This window comes from Oryctolagus cuniculus, chromosome X (assembly GCF_051225735.1).
Source record: "Oryctolagus cuniculus isolate XC-2025 breed Fujian yellow rabbit chromosome X, ASM5122573v1, whole genome shotgun sequence".
Lineage (NCBI taxonomy): Eukaryota > Metazoa > Chordata > Mammalia > Lagomorpha > Leporidae > Oryctolagus > Oryctolagus cuniculus.
Genome location: NC_142888.1, coordinates 116,261,446 through 116,273,605, shown reverse-complemented (window position 1 = coordinate 116,273,605; position 12,160 = coordinate 116,261,446). Strand labels below are relative to the sequence as shown.

At 37.0% G+C, this 12,160-nt stretch overlaps 1 pseudogene; it reads right to left on the bottom strand.

Annotated features, from left to right (window-relative positions):
• Window positions 1-5,859: 5,859 nt before the first annotated feature.
• On the bottom strand, window positions 5,860-11,951 carry LOC103352056 (trifunctional purine biosynthetic protein adenosine-3 pseudogene; annotated as a pseudogene).
• Between the last annotated feature and the right edge of the window lie 209 nt (window positions 11,952-12,160).

Below are 12,160 nucleotides of genomic sequence, written 5' to 3'. Positions count from 1 at the left end.
ACACTTATTCTATTGTCACCCATGCCTCTAGAGTTACACAATTATAGGGTTCCTTTTTCTAGGCCCAAAACTCTCAATTCCCCAACCTATATTGGGGTTCATCATGAAAATATATTTCCACCTACTGAGTCCCAAAGTCCATGTTTCTCAAAATGTGAATCATTAGGTTGTCAGAATCAGAAATATCCTGGGTGGGTGAGAGGCTTGCTAAAGTGCAGATGTGAGTGAGCAATTTGGACCTAGTGAACCTTAATAGTTGAAGTTGGAGCCCAGAAGTTGTCATTTGAATGAGTACATGAATATTTAAAAATCAGTCCTTGTTGTTATTTGTCATTGGTGTTCATTAACTTGTTGTCTTCCTCCAGATTCACATATAGCTTACTCTTTCTCATCACTGAAGTCTTAGCTCATGCGTCACCCCCTCAGAGTGGCTTTCCCTGTCCAATCTAGAGAGAGATGCTCTGCCCTCACTTTAAGTCATTATCACACCATCCTCTTTCATTGTCTTCTTAGTGGTTAATTCTATCTAAAATTATCCTAGGGGCAGGAGGTTGACACAGTAAAGATACCATTTAAGATATCTACATTGCACAACAGAGTGCCTATTTGTGGTCCTGGCTCCTCTGCTTTTGATTCAGCTTCCTGCTAATATGCACCCTGCCAAGCAGCAGGTAATAGCTCAAATATGTTGATCCCTGCTAATCACAAAAGAGACCCAGATCATGTTCCAAGGTCTTGGCTTCAGCCTGGCCTAGCTATGGCTGTTGTTGGCATTTGTGGAGAGAACCAGTGGATGAAAGATCTCTTACTGTCTACCTTTCAAATATGAAAATTAATAAATGAAAATGAGAAAGAAAGCTATCTTACTGTATATCTATTTACTTATTTATTATCTATCCTCCCCAATAAGAATGAAAACTACAAAAACTAGAGCCCAATTGTTTTACAGCATTACCATTACTGTGGCTATGATAGCACAGGGCACAATAGTTAGGCTCTCAATAAATATGAGAGTACTTTAAAAAGTGTATGAAAACTGGAATTAGCAAATAAGTTTGTTTTGGTGTAAAATATTTTAAAGTCAATGCATAGATTTTCCATAATGCACATTTTCCATGATCTCTTTGAAGACTTTCAGCATTTGCTGAATTTATCAAATGCTGATCTAATAGAACACACATCCAGGAGTAACTCCATATATTGGAATAATGGAACCATAGAAAGGCTATTAGCCTTCTCCTACCTAATAATGATCTTTTTTTTCTTTTTTGTACAGAATCAGATGTGAAAATTTGTAAAACTAACTCTGGACCAGCTGCATATATGCATTTTTAATATACCATTATGGCTATGTCATGTCACTATAGCTTTCCAATATTTAAATAAGCCTCATCAAATGAAGAATCTAAGAAAAGTAGTGTTTGCATAAATAATTTTTTCTAGCTATATAAAGAGTAATCCTTAAGTGCCAGAAAAATTAATAGCTTAGTGAATTTATTTGTATAATTTATTATATAACTTCTGGCATTAATGAATGGGTAAAGGGCAGGGAAGTCAGTATAGGACTTGGATTCACCTGAAAAAAAATTCCCAGGCATTCAGACATCAGGGATGAATTAAAAATGAGCTGATGCCTCCTTATCAGCTTGTGTAGCATGCAGCATTTCTTTCCTCAAGTACATAAATGAATTCTGACAGTTTATCAATGATTTCCCAAGCATTTGAGCTCATATGATGTCTCTTTTGAAGAGAGACACTTTGTAACATTGAAACTCAGCAAGTCTAATGATGTTTAGTCAATTTCTTTCACCACTCTACTTGGGGTTTATTATTATGAGAGTTAAGACCTTTGAGGAGACCTTCTTCCACCCATGTATCTGCATACGCCATGAAATTAAAAATTGCAGTCTTATATCATTATCTCTATAATACAGATTAGCAACAAAAGCTCAGAGAATTTAAATAACTTGTCTAAAAATCCATACAGGTGTGTGTGTGTATACTGCTCTTCCTGAAATTGATTACTTGTCTGCCCAAATGTGTAGCATAGGGCAATTGAATTCCAAGTTCTTTTGTCTCTTAGTAAGCTGTGTCCATTGCTCACTCATTAAATAGGGATGAGAAAGAGATGTCTGAATTGGTTTACATTTTAATAGTTGACTTATTTTTAGCTTTTACATATTATTTGATAAAGTAGTACATTAATATGGTAAGATTTTATACAGAATGCTATACAATGAAAAGTTCATCTCCCTCTAATCCCAATACCCACACACTAAAGCAGCCATAACGCAATCATCATAAATCCTCTTGCCTACTCATTAAAAATATTATGCATTAAATCAAAATTACAAAGAGATATCATTCCACCCTTCTCAGAATGCCTATAATCCAAAACACAAAGGGTGACAAATGCTGGTGAAGATGTGGAGCTAGGGGAACACTTATGCACGGTTGATTGGAAGGTAAAGTAGTGCAGTCACTGTGGAAAACAATATGGATATTTCTTTAAAAATTAGAAATACACTTGTATGAACCAGCAATCACACTACTGCATATATACTCCCAAAGACACGAACACATTGTATCAAAGAGATACCTTCACATCATGTTTATACCAGTACTGATCACAATAGCCAAAATATGCAATCAACTAAGGTGACATCATTATATGAATAGATAAAAAATAAGATGTGTGTATTCATGTATATATGTATATTTAGATGTAAAATACTATTATTCATCTATAAAAATAGAAATATAATTTGCACCAAAATGATTGCAATTGGAGTGCATCATGTTAATTCATTAAAATATGAATTAGATACAAGAAAAAATATATACATATTGATACCACATATGTACATATATAGACACAACCACACAAATATAATCCACAAAAGGAAGTATACTATACACACCGATCTCTGCCTTGATTTTTTTCACCTAATATGTCTTGCAGACAATTTCTTCTCATTATAAATATATTCACCTATATCCTTTTTCTGCTTATTTTGTTATTACCAACACTTTATAATGAAATATTTGAGGTATTCAAAAAGTTACCAATAAACACCAATATATACATTACGTAAATTTTAGAATTAATAGTTTACAACACCTGTTTTATCACATATCTATCATTCTACCTATCAGTTTATATCACTTTCTTTAATGCATTTTGAAATGAGTAGTAGGTATCAGTTCACTTCATTAAGAAATGCTTGAGCATACATGTTATTAACCAGAGTTAAATGTTTGAAAAAGTCTTTTTACACCCTTTATTTATCTATTTATTTATTTATTTATTTTTTTGACAGGCAGAGTTAGACAGTGAGAGAGAGAGACAAAGAGAAAGGTCTTCCTTTTCCATTGGTTCATCCCCAAAAGGGCTGCTACGGCCAGCACGCTGCGCCGAGCCAAAGCCAGGAGCCACTTGTTTCCTCCTTGTCTCCCATTCGGGTGAAGGGCCCAAGCACTTGGGCCATCCTCCACTGCCCTACTGGGCCACAGCAGAGAGCTGGACTGGAAGAGGAGCAACCAGGACAAAATCTGGCGCCACAACCGGGACTAGAACCCGGATTGCCGGTGCCGCAGGCAGAGGATTAGCCAAGTGAGCTGCAGCACTGGCCTCTACAGGCATTTTTTAAAAACTTTTATTTAATGAATATAAATTTCCAAAGTACAGCTTATGGATTACAATGGCTCCCCCCCCCATAACGTCCCTCCCACCCACAACAATCTCCTTTCCTACTCCCTTCCCCCTTCCATTCACATCAAGATTCATTTTCAATTCTCTTTATATACAGAAGATCAGTTTAGCATATATTAAGTAATGATTTCAACAGTTTGCTCCCACACAGAAACATAAAGTGAAAAATAACTGTTTCAGTACTAGTTATTGCATTAAATCACAATGTACAGCACATTAAGGACAGAGATCCTATATGAGGAGTAAGTGCACAGTGACTCCTGTTGTTGACTTAACAAATTGACACTCTTGTTTATGGCCTCAGTAATCACCCTAGGCTCTTGCCATGAGTTGCCAAGGCTATGGAATCTACAGCCATTTTTTAAAGACAGTTATTTCAATGTTGGATTGTTTTAATGACTCATAAAATGTAAATAATTATTGTAAATGTGTGGATTTTTTGGTAGACTTTATTCTTTTAATACATAAGCCAGTTCCATATTGCTTTGAAAAATAGAATTTTGTGATACCCATTAAGTTCTGCATTTCTCCAAATTCATGGTCATTTTTCTACATGCTTTTGCTTTTCTAGATCCCTTAAATTTGACTCATATTTGGAGAATCACATTGTGAGTTTCTACAAAAAGATGTTACAACTATGTTTAAACTCCGTTGAATTTATAGATAAATTTGAACATAATTGACATTTGGGAAATATTGTCTTACAATTCATGAACACAGTTGTTTACAACTATTTAGGTTGTAGCAATGGTTTGTGGTTTTCAGTTTAGAGGCCTCGAACATCTGTCATTAGATTTATTTCTAGGAATTTGATGACTATTTTTGCTATTGTAAATTGTATTGCTTTACTTTTATTTTCCAATTTCTTTCTATGAAAATATGGCTGGTTTTATATGTTAACCTTGTATCATGCTACCTTGTTCAAAGACATAAATCAGTTCTACTAATTTTACTTGTAGTTTTCTTGTGATTTTCTACATATACCTTCATAAGATCCAAAACCAAAAATTCTGTTGCTTCTTCCTCAATCATGTTTATGCTGTTCTTTTCTTTTTTTTCTTGACATACATTCAGAAATGCTCTAAATATATACAATAAAGTTGAGAAATCTTCCCTTGTTTGAAGGAGAGAAATATTCAATATTTCCCTTTGAAATAAAATGTTGGCTGTAGGTTTTTAAACATCATTTATTTAATTTTTAAATTTTACTTGAGAGAGAGAGAAAGACTAACCTTCCATATTTTTTTTTTTTGACAGGCGGAGTGGATAGTGAGAGAGAGAGACAGAGAGAAAGGTCTTCCTTTACCTTTGGTTCACCCTCCAATGGCCTCCACAGCTGGCGCGCTGCGGCCGGTGCACCGCGCTGATCCGAAGGCAGGAGCCAGGTGGTTCTCCTGGTCTCCCATGCGGGAGCAGGGCCCAAGCACTTGGGCCATCCTCCACTGCCTTCCCGGGCCACAGCAGAGAGCTGGCCTGGAAGAGGGGCAACCGGGACAGAATCCGGCGCCCCGACCGGACTAGAACCCGGTGTGCCGGCGCCACTAAGTGGAGGATTAGCCTATTGATCTGTGGTGCCGGCCAACCTTCCATCTTCTGATTCACTCCCCAAATATCTGCAAAATCCAGGACTGGTTCAGAATGGAGTTAGGAGCCCAGAACTCAGAGTCTGCAAGCTGTGTGGCAGCAACCCAAGTACTTGCAGTATTACCTGATGCCTCCAAGGGTTAAAATAGCAGTAAGCTGGATATGAAGAGGAGCTGGGACCAAACCATGCACTCTAATATGTGATACAGGTGTCTTAAGCAGTGACTTAACCACTGTGCCAGACACCTATGACTGCAAGGTTTTGTGCCTTTTATAGGACTGTTAAAGTTTTTTTTAAAGATGTATTTATTTATTTGAAAAGCAGAGTAGCAGAGAGAAGGACGGGGAGGGACAAAGAGAGATGTTCCATCTGCTAGTTCACTCCCCAAATGACTGCAACAGCTAGGGCTGGTGTAGGCCGAAGCCCGGAGCCAAGTATCTGGGCCATTCCACTGCTTTCCCAGCCTTTTGGGCCAAATCCACAATAAAACAAAACAAAACAGCAAACCACTACCAAGCAAAGTCACAATTCTTTCAAAATAGCTCCACTCTGGAATTAGGCTTTATTCCTCTTTAACCCAACAGATCTTGCCATTTTCTCCAAGCCATACAGCTCCACAGGCCATGAGGTGGAGGGCTGCAGAAATACTTTATGTTCTGCTAATTTTACTCTTTCAGACAAAGTTGCAACAGTGTCACCCCTTTTCACGGGAACAGCTTCTTGTAAAATAATTTGTCTGGCATCTACATCTTCAGATACAAAGTGCACGGTGCAGCCGGTGACTGTGACTCCAGCTTCCAGAGCCTGCTCATGGGCATTCGCACCCTTGAAAGAAGGGAGTAAGGATGGGTGGATGTTGAACATTTTCCCATTCCATTTTCTAATAAAGGGACAAGAGAGAATTCTCATGAATCCTGCAAGACAGACTATGTCTGTGGAGAACTCTTCAAGGACTTTGTCAACTGCATTGTCAAATTCTACATGATTTTATATAATTTACAATTAATTACTCTGGTTGGAATACCAGCTCTTTCTGCTTTCTCTAAGCCCGCAACCACAGCTTTATTGGAAATGACAACAACAATGTGTGAGGAGCTATTTGGATCCTGAGTACTGTCTGAGTGCCTGGAAGTTTGAACCTGTTCTGGATATTAAGACAGCCACTCTTGCCTTTCTGTGTTGGACGGAGCAATGATTTTTCAGGAAGCTGTTTTCCAGTACTGAGCCATTCATTTGCATGCCTTCAGCCAGATTGTTGACTTTCACACGAGGGGAACTTTCAGGACAAGAGACCACACTGCCAATCACCCAGGCTTCTTCCTGGTGCTGCTGAATGTCCCTCAGAATCCGCTCTGTCTGATCCTTTGATCACGAGGGTAGCCCCAACCCCACAGTTAAATTTTCTGGCCATCTCTTCTTCAGAGAGCAGCCCTTCTTGCTGTAACCATGAGAAGATCCTAGGGATCCTCCAGGTCCTGGCATCTAGATCCACACCACATTTCAGAGGGAGGACTCTGGGGATGTTTTCCAGCAATCCTCCACCGGTAATGTGGGCAAAAGCCTTGACATGACCTGACCTAGGACAGGTAGCAGCGAATGGCTGTAGACTCTTGTTGGAGTTAGAAGCAGGTCCCCTAAGGTCTGGTCACCACAACCATCAGGTGCTGGAGAGGAGTACTGAAGTGAAGACTGGGCTACAATTTTCCTCACAAGGCTAAATCCATTGCTGTGAAGACCAGATTAAGCTATCCCAATAACAACATCCCCTTCGATACACAGTTTATAGAAGATTCTTATTATGAGTGGATATTTAATTTTGCCAAATGCTAATTGTCCTCTATTCAATACAAATGGAACATTACATTGATTTTTAAAAATTTGTTGATTTACTTATTTGAGATTCAGAGAGACAAAGAGAAAGACAGATCGACAAAGAAAGGTATTCCTGGACTTGTTCACTCCCCAAATGCTGGCAACAAGCAGGGTTAGACCAAAATCACAAGTTGGAAACTCAATCTGGGACTGCCACATGAATGACAGCTATCAATTGTTGCCTCCCAAGGGTCTGAACTTGCAGGAAGCTGGAATGGGAAGCAGAGCTGGGACATAAACCCAGACACCTGATATGGAATGCAAGTCATCCTGAGCAGCATCTTAACCATTTGGGCAAGTTCCCATCCTTGTGGCTTTTTGTTGTTGTCGTTGTTGTTTTGTTTTTGAAAAAAAAATCCTATGTTCCCAGGATGAAAATTATAAATGGTTATGATACTTTTATATTTTTTAAAAATGATTTATTTATTTGGAAGAGTTACACAGAGAGAAGACACACATACACACACACACACACACACACACACACAGAGAGAGAGAGAGAGAGAGAGAGAGAGAGAGAGAATCTTCCATCTGGTTCACCCCCTAAATGGCTACAAGGGCCAGAGTTGAGAGAGGCAGAAGCCAGGAGAAAGGATCTTCATCTGGAATTTCCACGTAGGTGGCAGGGGCCCAAAAAAGAGTTTCATCTGGGTCTCGCACATGAGTGGCAGGGGCCCAAACACTTGGGCCGTTTTCCACTGCTTTCCCAGGGCACTAGAAGGAAACTGGATTGGAGGAGGAGCAGCAGTGGGGACAGAAACTGAAGCGGCACCCATATGGGATGCCAGCATTGCAGGAAGGAGCTTAACTCACTGTGCCACAATGCTGGACCCAGGAAGTTTCTTAAAGATTCATTTTTTTTTCTTTTTAAACAGTTGATAAAAGTGAAATCAAATTCGAATTCCTTAAGGTTCATTGTTCAATTTAGATTTTCTGTTTTATTTTTCTATTTGATAAATTGGATTTTTCATTGTTTGAGGTCATTTAATCTAAATTGTACGTTTTATCATAAAATTGTTAATAACATTCTCTTATTATTTTTCTCAAGTGTTTAAGGCTTATAGTGACGTCTCCTTTTAATTATGATATTGGTTATTTGCATTTCTCTCATTTCCTTAACTAGTGTAAGGCTTGGCTTTTCACTTTGTGGAACTTCTCAAAGTTTCATATTTCATATTTCAATTTTCTTTATGTTCACTAATGTTTTTCTGCTTTCCGTTTCATGGATGTCTTTTTTTATACTCATTATTTATTTCCTTTCACTTATTGAAGATTAAAGGATATCTTTGCTCCTTTCTCTCTAGCTTTTTTGATGTGAAGCATTTCTTTCTATTATGATAATTTAAGGCTATAAGTATTCCTGTAAATGCTACTTCATCTATATTACAAAACTTATATATGTTATAGTTTCAATGTTGTTATTCAGTTGAAAATATTTCTTATTTTTCCTTGTGATTAATGCTTTTATCTTTTCATCACTTAAAAGTGAGTTGCTGAATTCCCAAGTGTTTGTCTTCTTTTGAGATATATTGTTGTTATTGATTTGTAATTTCATTCAATTGTGATTAGAGAACATACCCTGAATGATTTCAGTCCTATTAAATATGTTAGACTTCATCTTCATTTATCCAGACATTGGTCTATCTGCACTTGAGAAGAATGTACACTCTGTCATTGGAAGGTACAGAGTTCTACAAATATAAACTAACTCAAAATCATTGGAGAGAGTTGTTCACATTTTGTACATTTTGGCAGATTTATTTTATCATGTTCTTCGATTGCTGAAAGAAGAATGTTCACATCACCAGCTGTCACTATGGATGTGTATAACTTTCTCTTTCACACTGTCAAATTTGTTTCATTATTTTGTAACATGTTATTAGGGTCATAAGCTTATGTTTGTTATGTTTTCCTGATAAACGGAACCCCCCACTTCTGTTGTGAAATGCCCTACTTTATCTTTGGTAGCAGTTTTTCATTGAAGTTTATTTTATCTTATGCTATATTGTGACCCTTCCCTTCCTATGTGTACTGTTTACACTTATATCTTTTTGCCATCTATCATATTTCAATAAATTTGTGTTTTTTTTTAATATTTCTAGTGTATCTCTGATTGATAACACATTTTTGCTGGAATGTTTATTTACCTTCAATGTTTATAATATTATTTGCTATGGTTAGATTTAGGTCTGCAATTTTTCTATTTATTTTCTAATGTCCCTTCTGTTGTTTTTTTCTAATACTCCTTTACCTGTCCACTATTCAGTGGAATTCATTTAATTTTTTTCTTTTGGCCTAGTAGCGTTATATGTTTCTTATTTTTATTTTATTTTAGTATTTACCCTAAAGATTACAGTATATTTCTTTAACTTGTCTGCATAGAGTTAATATTCTATCACTTCACAAAATACATAGAAACCTTGGAACTGCATATGCCCATTTTCCCTTTCTTTCATATTTTATGTTGTTTTGTCATATTCAGTGCATACTTCCATCAAATAGAAATTATCAACTGTAATAAAAAATTTAAAAGTGTTCAATTGGCTCCAAATAGAAGAAGTTTACATGTGGACATCAGTAGGGCTAAAAGAGGTAGTATGACAGGATCTTGGAATGTCAGAGCTGCAAAATGATTTTAAAAAATTATCCTGTTCTGTGTTTCCCCAGAGGGGCACTACTGGCATTTTGAAAGAGACAATTCTAGATTGTACAAAACTGTCATGTACATTGTAGAACTCTTAATATCTCTGACATATGCCTGCCAAATTGGCACAATACTACTATACATTTCCAAAATACTCCCTAGGAATATTGTACAACACTCACTTGAGAACTATTATTACTCAATCTCCTCATTGTTTACATAGAGAAATTGAGATTCAAAGCAGTGAGGTTAACTAGCTGAAAGTTGAAATTTTGTGTGTGTGTACAGTAAGTGACTATATTCTTGTTCTCATTTCATGTCTCTTTTATCTGTACCATGCTCAACCTGAGATTAGTCATGAAAATATTCCAACTACAACTAAATATAAAACAACCTGGTAGGAATTTTTATTTCTTGCCTCCAAAATTAATAACATCTGTTAGAAAAATCATTCTGAAGAAGTTAAGAGGTGGGAATTTTGAATATGTCTTTACTATAAATATCATGGTCGTTCCATAGCTCCTAAACTCTAGTACACTAGGAATTGAATTTTCTATTACACCAAAAATCTTCATTAGCCACTTTCATAAAATACACCATGTAAAACCATCATAGAAATGAATGTCCAATATAATTTCAGTATGATAATTAGTGCTTATTTTGGTTTTGTATAAATAAGTATACGTTTCCCTTTTTGAATTCTGAAAAACTTAGTTCTTGCTAATTTTTCTAAGCTTTAATGAGCATGTATGCAATCTTATGCTGCTCATTGTCATAAGAAAAACTATCCAAAGAGCTACTAAAAGCAGCTTAAAAAGGTGTTCCCACAATTTTTCTACCCCTGCACAATTTAGTTTGCACATTTCCAATTTGAGGCAGGTACTTCACTAAGTCTATGGAAAATCAGAATCTGTTTTAGTTCAGCAATGTGGTGAACAGGGCAGGTGGTCTGGTTAGAGGACCGCAACTGAGGAGATGATGTTGTGGTTCAGAAGGCCTAGGAAAAGAAATAACATGAAGTCCTGAATAGGAAAAGGCCTAATATGTACTGAGATTTTACTTCTTGCTTTGGGCAAGAGAAAGTTTAGATGGGACTGAAAACAAAGCCGCAAGGCAAATACACGAATAGAAACACTTAGCAGATGGATGGGGCAAAGGGGGTTCTGAGTGGGTGTTGGCAGAGATTGTCATAGTTCCTGGATGCTATCCAACCAGATTGATGCTGCTCAAGTAAGTGAAACTTTCTTTCTTAGCATTTGTTAGTAATTAATATGAAGAGTTTTCTCTAGGGTATTTCATGACTAGGTTGCATTAGATTACTTATTCGTGTTTTTCAAGTAACAAATATTTACTGAATGTATACTAGAAGTCTGGCACCATTGTCAAATGCTATGGTTATCACAAGTAAGGGGAGAGATAGGGAGGGAGGGAGGGAAGGAGGGAGAGAGCAAGCGAGAGAGAGATAACTTTAGTAGATTCTGTTGGGGAGAGAGTATGGAGAATAAGGGAGATAGAAACTTTAGGTGGAAAATGTCAAGAGGAACATCTGATAAAATATTGTCTGAGAAGTAATCTGGAGTAAATAAGGGAGACTATGATGATAGTATGTGGAAAAAGATGGGTCTTGGCAGAAGCAATAACAAGCATAAATTCCCAAGCCTGGGGCAAGCCTAGCATGTTTAAAGAATAGCAGAGAAGAATTGGTGAGAAGGCAATAAGGAAGGGGAGACTGGTAAAAGGAGATGCAGAGTATCATTATGATATACTCATGTCTAATTATAAATGTGTGATAAAGTTTCTTATGATTTTTGAAAGAGGATTTTGAAAAATAGAGTTAGCTATAGGTGAAACATCTCCCCATTGTTTAAGAACGTCTTTCTTGCTCTTTTCAATAACTGCACTTCAGTTCCCTTTCTCTCTGTATTCATCAGTATCTCCCTCTTTATCATTTTACCTCCTTTCCTAGATTTGGATTTGGCAGGCAGAGCTAAATTAACCCAGGAGCTAGAGCAGACCTTCCTGGAAGACAAATTATATGCTAGGTGGCAACTCAACATAATGAGTCTTTACTATGACCAAGTTTCATCCCCAAAGGGAGATTCAGGATCATCATGAGTCATTGGTGCAAGTTACCTCATCCGCAGAAAATGAATGCAAGTTTCTCAACTCCTTAATCCTAATCCTTACAGTCTCTACTAAGATTTTCTCATCTACTATGACCCTACACTGCTCTGTAGATGAATGCATGTCTTTCATATTAGTTTTCTTAAGGTTGTACATCTCTTCACACTCAGTTCTAACAACTCACTTTTGGCCATGAGTCCCTGAATTTATTCCTCTCCTATGA